Source organism: Bactrocera neohumeralis, chromosome 2 (genome assembly GCF_024586455.1).
Source record: "Bactrocera neohumeralis isolate Rockhampton chromosome 2, APGP_CSIRO_Bneo_wtdbg2-racon-allhic-juicebox.fasta_v2, whole genome shotgun sequence".
Taxonomy (NCBI): Eukaryota; Metazoa; Arthropoda; class Insecta; order Diptera; family Tephritidae; genus Bactrocera; species Bactrocera neohumeralis.
The window spans coordinates 15,295,332-15,313,742 of NC_065919.1; the positions used below are offsets into that span (position 1 = coordinate 15,295,332).

The 18,411-nt window shown below is 35.1% G+C and overlaps 1 protein-coding gene across 1 annotated transcript in view; it reads right to left on the reverse strand.

Moving 5' to 3' along the window:
• Window positions 1-9,224, reverse strand: part of LOC126767446 (ras-like GTP-binding protein RhoL) — a 31,256-nt gene extending 22,032 nt beyond the window's left edge. Inside the window, exon 1 of the mRNA XM_050484953.1 lies at window positions 8,746-9,224. The gene's annotated coding sequence lies outside the window, so the exon portion shown is untranslated. The remainder of the gene's footprint in view (window positions 1-8,745) is intronic.
• Between the last annotated feature and the right edge of the window lie 9,187 nt (window positions 9,225-18,411).

The following is an 18,411-nucleotide window of genomic DNA, read 5'->3' on the forward strand; positions in this document are numbered from 1 at the left end:
CTCACTGAATTTAATGAAGCAACAATTTATAATTGAAAACGCGCTAATCAATTCTTTATCTATATACATACATATGTATGTATATACATATATATAATATATAGTATGTAGTGGTATCCAAAATGTACATACAGAATTCTTCATGTAGTCGTGTTGAGTGCGTCAGGTGAACTACTTGTAAACAATCGTCAGATATTTGAATCAGAAATTTATAAACTACAAGTGCGAGAAGTGATGAAAAATATGGAAATTTTTTATTTAGTTATATAACATACATACATACATGTACAGTGAAACTACACATTACGAACATCTTCCATAACTGTACAATTTTTATATAAAAGCAAATCCCATAACCGGACACGGATGCTGGTTTGGTAATATTTCGTTCAAATTATCTCTGTTAAACGGACAAGATTTCAGGAAAAATTTCAGGAAAATTGTGTCAAATTACAGTTCTCGCTCTTTTATATTCTCAGTTCAGTATAAATGTAGGTCTGAATTACAGTTTCTGACTCTTAGATTACATTTTAAGCAATCGTTTTTGTCACGCCCTTACATATTGACAGCTCCCTCCCTTAGCCGCACAAAAACACTGCAACGGTAGGAGTCCGGTTATGAGGAATTTCACTGTATATACATATATATATGTACATATATAGGTACATACATATAAGTATACATATGTACTTATTCAGAAGTTTAGCTTAACAACTCATTTCAAGTGAAATGCTCTTCAATGTGTGAGTGGTTTTTTGAAATAATTGTTGAAGGTATTTCAATGGCTTTTGTTTTTAAAGGAAAAGCAGTTGAAGTTGTTTATTGAATCACGCTTGAAATATGCGCCTTATCATGAATTTTAGAAACATTGAAAATATAGTGAAATTATTTAGAAGATTCTAGTTAATCAGCAACACGAATATTTAAGTGCCAAAAAAATATCGAATAATCAAAAGCAGCTTTGAACCGTTAAGTGAGACCTTTTTTGCAGTTTTTAAGAAAACTATCATAGTAATGTACATTTTTACACCATCAAGAAATATAGATTCAAATAAAGAAAAAGTCTACCGACCTAAAAAAAGCAAATATTTTATTATTTGAGAATTTTCGTTTGAATTGATTAGTCCTTTTCAGATACCAAGTAAAAAAGGCTAAAATCACGAATATTTTGTATTAAAATAATTAAAGAGTCTATGAAACAGTGAAGAATGGAGTCATGTGTAAAAGTTCACGCAAATGAGGAAAGTTCTCTGATTGTCATTCGCTTGGGTGTGGCCAGAAACGATTATTCTACATATGGCTCAAGCAGCTCACGACTTCCGGCTGCAGACCAAGTATCCTCTGAGTAGCCAAAGAACATCCGTTTGAAGGCGAGCTAAAGTGAGAAGGCGAAACATACCCTCCACAGTGTTGTGCGCCGAGTTTGGGACCCGCCACGTAAAAAACGCCCCCAATGATTTGTTCCTTTTCATTCTCGGAAGAAAAACCCCACTTCTGATGGCGACCATGGCAAAGGAAGTGAAGATAACGATTTAAGGATATGCACCTGGAATGTGAAGCCCTTAATTGTGAAGATGCCGCTGACCAGCTGGTTGATGTCCTCGTTAGAGCGAAGGCTGACATCTCGCGTAAGCGTGTAAGATTTTTTTTTTGTAACAGACAAAAAGAAAAAACTCAGCACTTGCTTATTTTTGTGTTTTCACATAAAATTTGAGGTTATGTGAAAAAAGTAAACAAAAAAAAAAGTACAAAAGTTATAGATCCTTGTATTACACAAAACTTTGCCAGGTAAGCTTTTTCCATAGGATTTACGATTTTGCACGCAAATTGAGATGAACCGTTTTTAGCCCTTAAAAATTCAGTCACTCCTCTTCCTCTTGCCGACGACCCATCGCCGGCAAATTATTTTTCGTTTGATTTTTATTATTTTCATCTTCTTTTTTAAATGGAACTTTTTCACTTCTTGTCTTTTCCAAACGCTTCAACACCTGTCTGATAGTAACAATGCGCTTTAACTTTATCAAACATCGAATAACAATTTGTTGTTGCTGAGCAAAAAAATAATAACTGTTTACACGCGTGTCAAATTAACTTTTATTTTAGCAAAAATTTCCAAGATAAAATACACACACGTACATATGTATGTATATGAACTAGTGGATCTGGCCAGACGTTGCTATGCTATGCTAACGAATTTAAGGCTGATTTTTCAATGCATGGTTACCAGCCTTTCTGTCCAGTTAACAGAGTTGGCCGCTTAATAGATTGTACTTAATAAACATCAACAATGTACTTGGTTAATGGAGATGTCCGCTTAATAGAGCGTCCATTTATTAGAGCTTTCGCCATATTTTTTATTTATCAATTATTTTTACTAACCTATCTTCTAAGTTGGTTCAAACCGGACACATTGTGCTAAATTTTACTAAAATCGGTTCAGCAGTTTAGGAGTCCATCGCGGACAAACAACGTGACATGTACTTTTTATATAGTATATAAAGAAAATATTCATGTACATTAGGGTGTGTCATTTTGAGGCAACCTTTTTTTCAACTGAAAAACAGGCTCAAAACTTTCGAAATGTGTAAAAAAAAGTCACTCAAAAGATGAGCTCTTAATATTAATATTAATTCGATTTTTCGAATGTCAAGAATCGATTCTTAATCGACTTCGACTACTGAAGATCGATTCCGAAAAATCGATTATTTTACGAGAAAACTCGATTTTCCAGTAGAATCGGAATCGAGTTTACCATCCCTACTGGCAGCCATCGCGTGCACATATAATAACCTCCGCACAATAACCACCACAAAAAAAATGATTTTTTTCCATGTTATTTATATGGAAAACAAAAAATTTGAAAGAGGCACCTCTTAATATCAATATTAAGAACTCATCTTTTGAGTGACTTTTTTTATACCCTGAACAGGGTATATTAAGTTTGTCACGAAGTTTGTAACACCCATAAGGAATCATCGGATACCCTATAAAGTATATATATAAATGATCGGAGACCCTATCGATTTAGCCATGTCCGTCTGTCTGTCCGTCTGTCTGTATATATACGAACTAGTCTCTCAGTTTTTAAGATATCGTTTTGAAATTTTGCAAACGTCATTTTCTCTTCAAGAAGCTGCTCATTTGTCGGAACGGCCGATATCAGACCACTATAACATATATGCCATACAAAATGAACGATCGGAATCAAGTTTTTGTATGGACAACTTTCACATTTGAAAAAAAAAAAATGTGTAATCTCTAGAAAACTTGTTTAGAACGGATTACTATAGCATATAGCTTCCATACAAACTGAACACATAGTGACTAACAGAAATGCACCTGTGAAGGGTATTTAGCTTCGGTGCCACCGAAGTTAACGTTTTTTCTTGTTTTTTACACATTTCGAAAGTTTTGAGCCTGTTTTTCAGTTGAAAAAAAAAGGTTGTCTCAAAATGGCACACCCTAATGTAGATACATACATATGTACATACTTCTATAGCAGTTGGTTAAGTAGTTTAAGTGAAGAAGTAAAAATCTGTCTGCTAGAGTGTTCTAAAAAAATCTGAACATGAGCTTTAGTATCTTTTTTCATAGAATAAAGCTGACGTTTCCCGCTATTCTTTGAGAAAAAACACGAGTCTCGAAAAAGTAGGTTATAAGAACTCAATTAGTTTAGTGCTCGCTAAAAATAAGTTAACATAAGCTATTTTAACAAATGGCCAACGGATTTATCTGTATGCATAACTAATAAAATGTATTACTTGGCACGTAACGAATAATTAATACATATTTTATCGCTTTGATAATATTTTATCATTTCATTAAGTACTCAAACAACCTGTTGCCGTTCTCAAACTCGGCAGTGGAAAGAGTGTTGCGCCAAAATGACAATAACAAATAACCGAAAGTGGAAAGAAATGCTAATCACTCGCTCGTTTAATGTCCAATAGATGTAAAACCAGTTTTATCACCAACGTGAATTATGCAAAATAAGGTGAAAAACTCGTACACATTAACGATTGAGGCGATGGCGGGGCCAACACACTCAACGCAACTAGCGCCTACACAACTACAACAACAGCAACAGCAGTAATGCGCCACAAACAAAGAGACACACCCGTCGAAGTGATCATCAGAGCACAATAAAGGCACGAAAGGCAGACGAGAGTTTTTTTTTGTGAATCTGTATATATGTATGTATGTGTATGTATGCGCATGTGTGTGTTATTAACTTATTTCATTAAATGCTTTAGCCATTGTGCTGTTTCGCCTTTGACGCCGTTACAGCCACAATTTAGTGTCGGCCAGATTGGTTGCTACTAATAAGTATAATCATGCGAACATCCATACAAACATACACACACTCACATATGTACATACATACATAGTACATATAAATATGTTTAATAAACGCAATTGCACAACTAGACAAAAAACCTTTGGAAATTCCAGAAACGACGCATTTGCGACGTGAGTTCGATACAAATAGGCAATGAAGCCTTAAATAAAATAGTAACAATGAGTGGCAACAACAACAAAAAGCACAACAAAACGTTTAGATAAGTGAAAATGAGACAAGCTGGGATGGCTTTCTAATTTAATATTAATGTGATACATTGCTGTTGTTGTAGTTGTTGCGTTTGCGTTCAACTTAATTAATATTGTTGTTATTGCCTTCGTATTGTTTTATTATTGTTTAGCGTTGTTGTTGTTAATGTTGATTATTATCTCATATGATGCGTTTATCTACTTATATGTACGTGTATATGTATGTGCATACATAAATTGTATATACATATATGTATAAATAACCACACATGCATATACATAGATATATAAGTACATATGTATATATAAATATATACTTATGCAAGCGTTTATCATTATATTCGCTGCTTTGCCTTGTCATTCCGTTTATTGTATTTACTTTCATGCTTTTTGTGTGACAAAATGCTTTTATGTATGTATGTGTGTATGTGTTGCTATACATGTACATATGTATGTATGTGTGTGAATATGCCGGTAGCGCTTGAACGCCTACCGATTTTCCGGCGCTGGTATAATTTGATTTATCTACTGTCGGTGCTGCCGTTTTTCGATTATGAACTTGTGAAACATTTTATAAATTTTGATAAAACACCGAGCAAACACTACAGACATACATACATTCGATACATACAGACAGTATGAAGGATCGGTAAGTGGTTGGTACAAGTTATTAAGGGGTTGCACGTTGTTGTTGTTGTAGCGGCAGAAATCCGCCGATGTGGCAGTCCTTGGCCGAAAATAATTCTGATCCGTTCCGGCTGCGTAGACCCGACTGTCGTGGGAACGGGGCTGCATAGGTTTACTCGCCTAAAAACAGTCTTTTTCAACAATTTTTTTCTCATGTAACAAAATTAATTTTTTATTTAAATCTTTATTGTTACAAACACATACTATTAACAAAAAAATTTTGAAATTTTTGGAAAAATATATTTTAAGCTCGGCCATTGGGACGCCATTTTTTAGTTTTTTATTGTTTTAGTTAAAACCTTAACTTAGAACTTGGACGAAAGAAAAAAGCTGAAAATCGGATTTTTGCCAGACATTTTTATAAAGAAATTAAAATTAAAAAAAATCCTTCATCCAACTCTTTAACAACTGTATCTCAGAGACTTGTGTAAAATTTCATGAAGATCGGTTGAGTAGCTCTCGAGAAATCTTGACAACCGACTTCAAAAACACAGTTTCGAGAAAAACGCGTTCAAAGACAGCGCACTTTGCCTAGCTAGTCCCGAGCGCACAACTTCTAAAGGCTTTATCTCCGAAACTATTACTCGGATCAACTTGATTTAAGACAATATTCTAGTGGCGTTTTAGAATTTAATAAGACAATAAAAAATCGATTTTGAAACCTGTAAACCCATGTAGCCCCTTAAATTTGGTGTGTAAGACTTCTCACGATGGAACAGTGTTCAATGTTCTTGAGTAAATTTTCGTGAATGTCGAATATTGGCAATGGGCCTATATAAACTCGCTACTGGCTGGCCCTTTAGAGTAGAGGGAGCTATAAATATTGACTAAAATCAGAAATTCATTTGTCAACCAGATGTCCCAGCTTCCAATTCATTCATCAACAGATTTTTCCTACAGGGCAAATACAGAAACTGGTTAAGGTTAATATATGTTTGTACATACATATGAAATACAAACATATGTACATACTTAATTATTTAGCATAGTTTAATTTTTTTGTTGCCACATAACGTTGTCGGCTTACATAAAGTGATTTTAGCACGTTTTCACGTTTTGTCCAATTATTGTTTCTTTTTTTTTGTATTATTGAAGAACTTTTTCATATACTATCTATGTATGCGCTGGCTAAGAATTGGCATAACTTGTGCTAATAAGCTGATTGTGATAATTAAAAAAATATAATTTTTTTTCTAATAATGAGCGACTTTATGAAATACAGTGAAATTTCCCAACACGGACAGTCCTCACCGAACAGCTCCCATGGCTGTATAAATTTCATTATTATTTTTATATAAAGCCAAGTTTTTTGGTGTTTTGAGAAAGTTCTCTTAAGAACAATACACAAAATTGACAAATTTAAATTTTAATGACCGGACTGCTGTAAAAACTGACCGAACAAAATCCGGTTCTTGTATGGAAAGCTTTTGTATATAACATGATATCTTCACGAAATTTGGCATATATTACTGTCCAATGCAACTCTGTAATCTTCATACAAATTTTTCAGATAGGAATACTGTAGCATGTACATGTAGCTGCTATACAAACTGACCCAACAAAATCTAAATAAATAATAATATAATAATATAGGTTGTCAAAAAAGTCTTGCGGTATTTTTATTGAATTTTATTTATTTTTATTTTATTTTTTATTTTATTTCTTTGTTTATTTTTTTTTTCTACTATGCCGGTCTCTTTCGACCAATTCAGCGATTTTATCGCAATTTTCGACGACAGGCCTTCCGGAGCGTGGCGCATCTTCGACCACCTCTACACCAGAACGAAAACGTTGAAACCATCGTTGTGCGGAGGAAATGGAAACTGTCTCGGGTCCATAAACTGCACAAATTTTATTGGCGGCTTGAGATGCATTTTTGCCTTTATCGTAGTAGTACTGTAAAATATGCCGTATTTTCTTTATTTTGCTCCATGTTTGCGAGGCTATAACTCACGAACGACTTAAAAGAAACGACAATCAATCAAACACATGTTAGCGCGTGAAATGAGCTTTCCAAAAAAGGTATAGCATGACCCGATGCGACGAATAAACTAGAACTACGCGCTTTCAGCGCCAACTAGCGAAAATACCGCAAGACTTTTTTGACAAACCATTAATTCTCAATGTTTAGTTTGCAGCCAGCTGTCAGTTAAGTTGTGATTAACTTAACCAAGATTTCTTTTTTCGGCAAAGAACTTCGTTTTAAGGGGTTAGATGGGTTTACGGGTTTCAAAAAATCAGTTGTTTTATTGGCTTATTAAATTCGACAACATCTTTTACCTAAATTTTCAAGTTGATCCGAGTAATAGTTTCGAAGATAAAGCCTTGAGAACTTGTGTGCTGAAGGCTAGCTGAGCTAAGTGCGTCGTTTTTAAACACGTTTTTCTCGAAAAAGTGTTTTTGAAGTCGGTTGGCAAGATTTCTTGAGAACTACTCATTCGATCTTCATGAAATTTTACACTAGTGTTTGAGATACACTTCTTAAAGACTTGAACGTAGGATTTTTTTCGATTACAACTATTTAAAAATAAATGTCGCGAAATGTCCAATGAAATTTCAGTTGTTTACCTTTGTGCAAGTTCTAAGTTAAGTTTTTAACTAAAACACGTATTTTTCACTTTAGATGATCCTATAAAAAGTTATCCTGCCAACGCGAGCGCATTTTTTCCGAGGGGTCATCGCAATGGTCGAGTTTAAAATATTTTTTTTTTTTTTTTTCAAAAATTTAAGTTTTTTTGGTAATAGTGTATGTTTGCAACAATAAACAAATTGTAATAAAATATTTCATTTTTTATATGAGAAAAGAATTGTTGAAAAAAGGCTGTTTTTACCCGAGGAAACCCATGTAACCCCTTAACTGACAGATGGCTGCTAGCCAGACATTGAGAAAACGGCTTTCAATGTAATCTCAAACACAAACAGTGTTGTTATTTTTACCGTTTTACTTATAAAGTTCTGGAAAAATTCATATAGCTGGAACACAATTTTGAAAATAATACAATAAATGTTTTTTCACAGTTTTTATTTCACTTTTTTCTGCTTAACTATCTTATTTCAGATTTTAAAGCCAAATAAATTGACATCTGCTTTTAACGCATATCGCGCAATTTATTTATTGCCGCTGTGGAAACGTAAACACCTCAACCTAACCCTAAAAAGTATTTGCAAGATTCACAGTTGCAATAATGATATCAAAATAATAATTTGCATGCAAATGTATAGACGAAAATGACAGCGACAGTGGCAGTGACAGTGACAGCCACAACGACGGCGTTAATGACAGCTTACAAGGTCATTATTATGCCATTACGTCATTTGTGCGGGCGCAAAAACAATATTGTGAGAAAAAAATTAATAATAACAAACTTAAAAATTTATTTGGTTAAAATACAGCAACACAAATACACTCATGTGAGCAGCATACGCAAAACTTATTTAATTGTGAAAACAAAAAAAGCAACAAATATACTGTAAGTAAAATGTAAAACAACAACCAACTGTAACACGTACACAATATTCCGTCAACGTCTTGATTTCTATGGTTTTCGATAAATTTTATACGCTGCTGCTTAGCTGGCTACACGCTCGCTTCCTTTGACTCTCGCTTTTGCCTCGGCGTTGGGCTTATCGCACACTTTAAACTTTAGCAATTCTTATTTGTTTTATTTATTTGTGATTAATACTCAATGCTTTTTGAATTTTGCACGTCAGCTGCTTTTGCAACAACACAAATATATGTATTTGTATATAGATATGTACATATGTATGTATGTAATAAAACACTTGCACTATTCGAATAAGCACCCTTCGTTTGCTCGCGCTTCGCCAATACGAATTTTTATATTTAAACTTTTAGCTTCTTATCGCACACGTCCTACTACACCCTCACGTCTTAGAAAAATCGTTGTTGTTGCGCCGTTTTATCCGCAATGCATAAATTCAGTAAAGCACACCGAACCGATCTCCACGTACTCAGATACTCAAATGAATAGCCGCGCCGCATATTCGGCGGCAGTCAGTGTGGCGGCCTGGAGCTCCAGTCAATCGCAGGCACACCCAAGTGTGTGTTAGTTTCACACACACACAAGCACACAGCTGTAGCAATGTGGAGAATCGCTTGATCACAAATTGTCGACTGGAATTGATAGTGAAGTAAGTAAAGAGACTCTGGTGCGTGGAAGAGTTGCCGATGGCATGTATGAGAGCGAGAGAGGGAGAGAGATTTTCCCCTAACACTGGTTTGAATTGAGTTTCAATAAAGTTGAATCAGAGAACATAAAAGATTTTTTAAATTATTTATTTATTGATAATTGTTTTATGTTCTCTGGCTGAATCTTATGTTCGCAGATTCTCTGAAATTAACTTAATTATTCAATACTACACCCTTTCTCTCTTTAAATATTCTGGTATGGTCTGTTCTGGGTCTTTTTGCTGTGTGCATCGAATAGTAGGTTAGAACAATTAATTATTAATTTCATGAGTTGTAGGGATGCCTAACACAGGACTTATGCTACTTTGGTTCTCCCACAGCCAGACGTATAGCACTTATTTACATACTTACATATGTATATCATTGCGAGTCCCGAGAAAATGTTTGATCTAGCTATGCTACCCCGCTATCTAGTAAACTGTCAATATCATAGGCATATGCGAATCACTTTTTTGTAGTTCAAACCTTAGATTCTGAAGATGAAACTGGCAACTTTCATATTTCGCAAATCACTTGAAAAATATGAGTAGAATTTGAAACATAAAGCTTCCATAAAAAACATTTTATCTTTTGGTTCGAAGACGACCTAAAGCGTAGTACAACACCTCTACTTTCCGTATTACACGATTTTGAATTCTAATGGTGTATCTAACGTTTTAACCTTATCCTTAGGCAATGTAAATTAGCTGATCAAAGTTCTCACGTGGACTGTTATGTGTAGTCTTGTGTGAAGTCACAGAAAAGAAGAACTCCTGTGTTCAAATAGTTGTAATTGAACAAAAACATCCTTCGTTCCAGACCTTGTAAATTATATCTCTCGAGTAGATAGCGAGAAATGTTGAAAACCGACTTTGAAAGCACAACTTCGAGCAAAACACATTTAAAGTGACTACATAGCTGAGCTCGAGGACGCTACTTTTCAAGGTTGTATCTTCCAAACTTTTACTTGGATCAACTTTCAACAAGAGTTTAAGACAATATTCTATACAGTATTCTAGACAATATTCTATAGATGTTTTTTTTTTTTTTTTGATGTTTCTGAATTAAATGAGATAATAAAACAGTTTTTGAAAGCCCTTAAGCGCGTTAAACGAACGGTTCTCAACGACATTTAAGCAAATAGTAAGAGTTTTGGTGATCTCTTCGCCCCAAGCAAGATTATCCGTTTCCCCTTTGTAAGGGTTTTAAATGGTCAACGTCGTTCAATTGGACGCTGGTAACTATTGGCTGCCAGTTGTTAAAGCTATTTGGTAGAAGACGTGACTGAAAAATCTTGGAAAATATTCGAGCATTCATTATTGGATAATATTCGACCGAATATACCACGTACAGCACACAGTGAAGAAATTATAGCAGCCGGAGCTGAGAGTATACACGAAGACCGTGGAGAGTCGATTCGGCGCTGTTCGCATCAACTCGGACTGGCGTTTGGAACGACTTGGCGCATTTTGCGTCGAGATCTTAAATTGAGAGCTAAATACAGCTTGAGCAGGAACTGAAACCGCTCGACCTTCCCAACCGACATTGCTACGCTCTATGAGCTCTTGAAAAGTTCCAAGAAGATCTGACGTTTTCGAGCCAAATATCGTTCAGCGATGAGGAACTTTTCTGGCTCAATGGGTATGTAAAAAAGCAATTTGCCGCATTTCGGACGAGTAGCAAGCTGAAAAGATTCAAGAGCTGCTATTTCATCCAGAAAACAACGGTTTGGTGTGGTTTGTGGGCCGGCGGAATCATCGGTCTTTATGTATTTCTAAAAAAATGTTGTAGGTGAAAACGTAACCGTCAATGGCGACCGTTAACGCGTCATGATAACCGACTATTTGAGGACTGAAATTGAAGCTCGTGATCTCGACATTTGGTTTCAACAAGACACACTTCCCACACATCGCATCAATCAATGGATTTATTGAGATAACTCTTCGGTGAACAGATAATTTCACATTTTGGCTCGGTTGATTGACCACCAATATCGTGTGATATCACACCGTTACGCTTTTTCCTGTGGGGATATGTAAAGTCAAAGTCTATGCGAACAATCCCGTTTCGATTCAAGCCTTGGAACAAAATATCTCGCGTGTCATTTGCTCGAAAAAGTGATGGAAAATTAGACTCAATGAATGGATGGACCATTTCAGATGTAACCGCGGCCCATATTTGAAATTTTCAAAAACTAATTACCAAAGAATGTTCTTTCGAACGATAATAAACATTCTCCATAAAATTCGAAGCTTCAGTGTGTTTTTTTTTAAGTAGGGAACCTCGAAGTGATCCATCTCCACATTACAAATACACCTCTGAAGGATATTGTAGACCCGGTGCAGCAGAATTTAACTTTTTTTTTTATATTATTTTTTTATTTTTAGATTATTTTTTTAATAAATAAAATAAAATTAATTCTAATATTCTTTAAGAATTGTCACAACAAAACTCTGACTTATTTGCAGCTTTTTCTTACTCTCAGTACTCATTGAATTATTGAATTATTACTTGTTACACCAACACACACAGACATACATATGCTTAATGTATTTGCTGTTGTTATTTTGGCGTGAACTCGCAATTAATCATAAAAAACAGTTAGTAAAAGCAAATAGTTAAAAGCAGAATAAACTTTATCTTTGAAACGGCTGTTGATAAGATTGTCATCTAACTCATAAATGTATATAAACATGTATGTATGTATGTATGTATGTGTATTTTGCAGCGCTACAAACCCAGATAAGCGAAACACACTCGCACAGTAAATGATGCAACAACAGAACTCAGCTGCAAAGCAACAAATACAATACTTCTGGGATAAATTTTATTTAACAGAATAATATTACTTTACGCTCTCGATTGCTTTTGATTAATGAATAAATAATGGGATTAGAAATTATTTTTTGGTAAAATAATTATGAAGTTGTTATGAGCAAAGTAAATTATTGCAAAATACCTATGACTGTTTGGAAATTCATTAATTTTCATACTATAAATATGTATGTATGTATATACTATATGTATTTTTATGCATAATTTATGTACGTAAGTACATTAGTCAATGCTACTAAAGCCAGGAGCTCTTAACTTTAACAAGCACAAAAAGGAAGAAAATTACTTAATTAAACGTAAACTCGAAAATAATGAAATAATAATGCTCGACACTCTTTCCCACACACATGCATACATATACATGTATGTATGTATATGCTTTCCTTGGCTTGTGCTTAAACCCGCGCCCAAACTCTGCGCTAATTAAATTAGCCGCTTTTACGCACATTTAACGCAATTACTTGGCGTTTTGACATACACACACACACGCATATACGAATTCTAGCTCAAAAACGAATGTTAGATTTAAGTAACTAAGCGGCATTGCAACGCATATGAGCATTCTCATAATTAATCATTACGCAAGCATTAATTGCTCTTTTTGTGCGCTTTTGTGCTCGAAGTTCAAATTGAGAGTTACGAGGGCAAGTAATATGACAAATCTACTTATCGAGTTAATTGAAGAAAATACACTTATTACATACATATGTACTTGCTATATGTTTGTATATATGTATAAGTGTTTATATGTGTACGTGCAACAATGCGATGACGTCTGCGCTTCCTTAAACGGAAATAAGCATATACATACATACATACATAGTATATCTCTAACTTGCCTCGCGTAAATTAAGCATGAAATTAGCCTGACACATTCACACCTACATACGTATACACGTACTATACATCCAATGGATATGTACATACATAAGTTGTTGGTTCAATTTGTATGAACTTTTGATTGAATTCGGTCAAAGTGTTCGGCTGAAATAAAGAGTTATTCATGCTTCAAGGGAATTAATGAAGCAAGAAGCCGAAAGTCTTACATCTATGTAAATATTTATTTATATTATATTTTGTGCTATACTTGTATAATATCGCCCACATATGCAGAGCACACTAAGAAAATCCACTGCAATGGCGGAGCTGCGGTTAACTTCTCAGAACACCCTCAAAAAACACGCTGAGTTAAAACAAACAAAAACTTCTAACTTGACTATGATCGGCCAATTTCAGAGTTGCAAATAATGCATAAAAAATAATTGAATTAACATTTGAATTAAATTTGTTTTTTATAGATATAAATCCAAAATATAATAAAACAAAATTAATTAAGAAATAAAATTTTTGAATAAAAAAAAAATTTTTTGAATCAAAAATTTTATTTTTCATCCAAAAGTCAGTAACTGTCAGGCAGTTAGTTAGCGAGCATCGACGTGTACTTTTTCAGACTCCTTTATATACCTACATATACATATGTATATGTATGTATGTAGCTTATCATAGCCTGACAGCACACTTCGCAGCAATACAACTGCCGGCAATGTAGCCTGTGCCACTTATGGAGCCGTTGTATGGTGGATAGCAGCGGTGACAGTTTTGGGGTCCCACAAACACCTCTTAATACAGCGCTGTATAATGATTGCCTGCTTGCCTGTATGTCGCACCGTCTCAATGGATGCTATGCAGCTTCTGTTAGGTGCACCCGCTCTTGAACCTGATTGTCATACAGCGTGCTGTTACTTTCAGGTTAAGAAGAGGGTTTGAGTGTGTCACTGCTGCGGAATGACTGGATTTCCGCTGATGATGTGAAGAGAGAGGGAAATCTACGGAGCAGAAGGCTTCTAGATGATATGGTCAGGTGTAGGTGGCAAGACCGTTGACAATAGTCCTAACGGTCGAGTGACTTATGAGTACATTCGGGATGTTGGGTTTGTTGAGGGTAACGCAGACTATAGATTTTGTCTGAGTCCTGGTTTTCTGCTTGCGGGGCATGGGCCTCTGAATGCATTTTTGCATCAGAGGCACCTATCTGATAGGTCGGGTTGTTTTTGTAGGGCGGGGTTAGAGAACTGGGTGCATGTAATTGCAGTATGACCGATGTACGTCGACATTAGGGATCTGGATGATATGGGGATTAGCTGGACTGATAAACGTTGGCGGTGTGATCACCCCTAATCGGAATGTCGAACAGTTAGGGCCGTTTGCGCGCGAATTGTGTAGGCCGCGAAGACTTTTAACTAAGAATTAAGAGCTAGTGTAAATGATGTTTGCGTGTAATATGCGTATGCGGTCCGACCACTGGTCACCATTCCACAGCAGTACGGAAGCTCAACTGGTCTACGAGGTCTGACCGGAGACTTAATTCTGGTGCCACGGGGAGCAGGAGCCCCTGAAGTTCACTCCAACCTGCTTATGCGGACCGGCCCATCGGAGAATGTCGTGGTGTTGTCATTAAAATCCGAATACGTGCTGAACTGACGCTTAGTCAGTTGATTGTGGAGTTGCATTGCAACAGGGTGCCGAGCCCAAAGTACTGCAGAGGTTTCAAATGGGCCTCGAATCCAACCAAGGTGGTTAGTGTGTCCATTCTACACACCCAATTGGTACCGAAAATGACTGGTATTTTCAAGGCGCTGGTGAACGAATTGACCTGATCCGTGGTGATTTTGAGCGCCGTGGGGTAAGGTTGTCGTCAGCAGGTACACACACCAGGCGTTGTACATAAAGGTCGGTTGCGACCTACCCTCTCCCTTGTCCTTTTTTAACTTAGTGCTGTCATACTAGCTGTTGTGGGAGCGAATTTCCTGCAGCTTTTTAATTAATATTTCGACACTTTTCTTGCGTTTCTTCAAGTTACTGTCAAGTCAAAGGTGAACGCAGTAAAAGTTACAAGCTCAGACACATTTCAGATTTTTGTGGACTTATATTACTTAGCCTAACTTCAAGGCCAAAGAATAAGCTGAAAGCTGTTCGAAATCAATCAATCTACAGCGAAGGGCAACAGATTGCTAATTGTTTATAAAACAAGTAGAAACTGTCGACATATAGAATCTGAAGTATACTATTTAAAGCTATATCAATCTTTATAATATCGATAAATTATGTAAATACATACATAAGTATGTATCTATGTATGTATGTCAATTTGTTTGCTTAGCAAGTAAAATACGTGAGTCGCCCTTATGTGCCGCACTTCCCCATTGCTTTATTATTGCCATGCCGAAGTTGCCAAGGTCGAATTTCCGTTTCATTCGACGGCTAATAAAATCGCAATATTAACTCCCTCACTGCAGCACCGCAACCGAAATATTCCTCTGGAAAAAGTGGTATTTTTAGAATTTGCGATTTGTGTACGTGTGTGTGTTTGTCTGATCAAAGGCAAGTTACCTGCTGCAGATGCCGCCACCAACGCCACATACACCACAGCCAGCCGCCTCTGTTTATTTATAAACACTTGGCGCAGCTACTAGTTTAAGTGTAGGAAATTGTGTATGTGCATACCCTGCCGGAAATACTATCTGCAAAGTTACGAACATTTTGTGAAAATTTGTTTGTGGCAGTCATGTAAAAGGGCTTGAGACATACTGTAAAAAAGTGCTTTGACCGGTTACATATAAGTAGGTGTATACCAAAAGATGCAGATTTTTAGGAATGTATAACTTGAAGATTTTTTCTCACAGATAAATATTTTTTTATAAACAGTTTAAGGCCGACATTTTGGTCAAAAATCGATTTTTTTTAGAAACCGCCATTTTGTGAAAAAGTTTTATTCTGCTTATTCCTTCGATTTGTTCTACTAGACTTGACATTACTTTAACGAAATCTGTTTGGTTTTTTAATTTCAGAGGATCCAGTTCAGAGATATAGTGGTCACCGCAAAACGTCTTTTTGAGAGAAGCTCGGCCATCTAACTGTATATAACCCTTTGAGAAAATACACTGCTTTAATTGCTTTAAAATCTAAAGGTATATTTACAGATATTTTAAGTGTACTCAGTAAAATTTTTAAAGAAAAAACATTAAATATATTTTTGATTAGACTTGATCTCCGATGGCGCTACACAGCGGTTCTCCACTGCAGCAGTAATTCCGGCCTTTCCTTGTATGAAACCTGAAAACAATTCTCTACTGGAAAATATTATCGTAGGGTCGAAAAAAAAATCAAAAATTGACAAAATGGTGACGCTTTTTAAAAAAGTCTAATTTTAGCCAAAATTTTTGTCGATGTTGGTCATTTTTAAGAGAGCTACTTATATACACAAGTATGTACATAGAACAGAAGATTTTAAACTTTGATAATAATCGAATATACATAATTTTTAAAGGTATGTATAACCTAGAGAAATATTAAAAAACGATTTTCATCTCCATTAAAAAAAAAAAAAAAATTTTGCTAACTTATTTTTTACATTTAACAAATTTCCTCTCATTCGTAGAATATTTCCTACAGGGTTGCAAGCACAAATAAGTACTTAATATTTACTATGTATAAACATTTTGATTTCGAAAACCTAAATGCGTTACGAATTTAACAATTTTGAAGGGCACAATATTTTATGAGTAATAAAAGAAATCATTCACAATATGAAGCTAGTTCTATTAACAGGAACAAATTTCCCCTTTCTAGACATTCTTATCTAATAATATATACACTTATGCACATACATACATACATTGTATGTATGTGCTTGTGTGTTCGAATATGGCTTGCACTCCTTTTTATTACTAGGTATGTCTTTTATTTCTACTTCCTCGTTTCCGGTTCGCTATCGTTGGCAGTGATTAAATTTCAAGCGGCTGCCATATGGACGCACAGTGATATGAATATGTAGGAATGTGCTCACAACTGCACTTTTAGATACTTAACTTTTATAATCAAGCACTTACAAACATATGTGCTTAACATTCCTCAACAAATAAAACTGCTCGCATATACAAATGTACTTATGTAAATGTGTATAAGTGTATGTTCATATGTATGTTCACAAATCCATTTGTAAATACTAGCCAAGAGCGATATCTTATCAGTCGTTCGCTATTGCTTTTTTGTTTTTGTTTGCCATAATATCATATAATTACAAATTGCCAGGCATATGAGTGCAAAAAGAGCTGTACAAATGCTATTTCGTATATGTATATCTACATATGTATGTATTTTTGTGTTGCATACTCATTTCAGTCAAACAATTCATTCCTCTCCACATGTGAACGCAAGCCTTTTAGAAGCTACAACGTTTATTTGCTTGGAATTGTGGGCAAATTAATTAGCCATACTTATATGCGTAGCATACGTGCTTTAATATACATATGCACATTTGTATGTGTTTGTGTGCAAGCACTTTTGCCGGCTGCCAATGCAACAGTAGATGCCTTGCATGAGATACTCGACTTCATGCCATATTCGCCCAGTCAAATACCAAAAATTTTAAATGCGAAACTGAGTAAAAACAAATTAAAATGTTTGATGTCTATTTTTGGCGAAAATGAAGGGCGGACGCGAGAATTCAAAATAAAAACTGATTGCTGCCGTTTCCATTTTTGCATAGATGCACGTTGACGTTGTTAACGTCATATACACAGGGTGACCCGGATGGGAAATTTTAAGACAAAAATTGTGTGAATAAAGCGGCGGGCTTGCATTGAGATCAAATTATCGTTTTTCTTGAATTCTTAAATTTCTTAGAAGTTATAAAAGGTTTTCGGTTCATTAGATATAGTATATTGTTAATATAAGTATACAGCTAGCTATAAAAAAGATGCCTCATTCGCAATATTTGTTGACTCAATGTTTCAATAAACAAATTGATTTCGTACTCATTCATGAACATAATTGCATACTTTTAGGCAGCATTATTCAGTGGATGTGAATTTTTAAAACAAAATTTCAATTTTGTTGAACATAGAATTTAATATCACAAAAATAAATAATATTAACACCCGAAACTTAACCTGATCGGAGTATTTATTTTTAAATTTAACATTACTTGTATCACAACTTGCATTTTTACGTTCCTAAAAATTTTTGAAAATTTTAAATTCATTTCTTCCTCACTTTTTGCATTATGAATCACCTTTTAGTGCGATGGTTTACGTCTTTGCTATTAAATACTTTTTGACAATTGTTTGAGTAAACGTCAAATTCAAATGTCA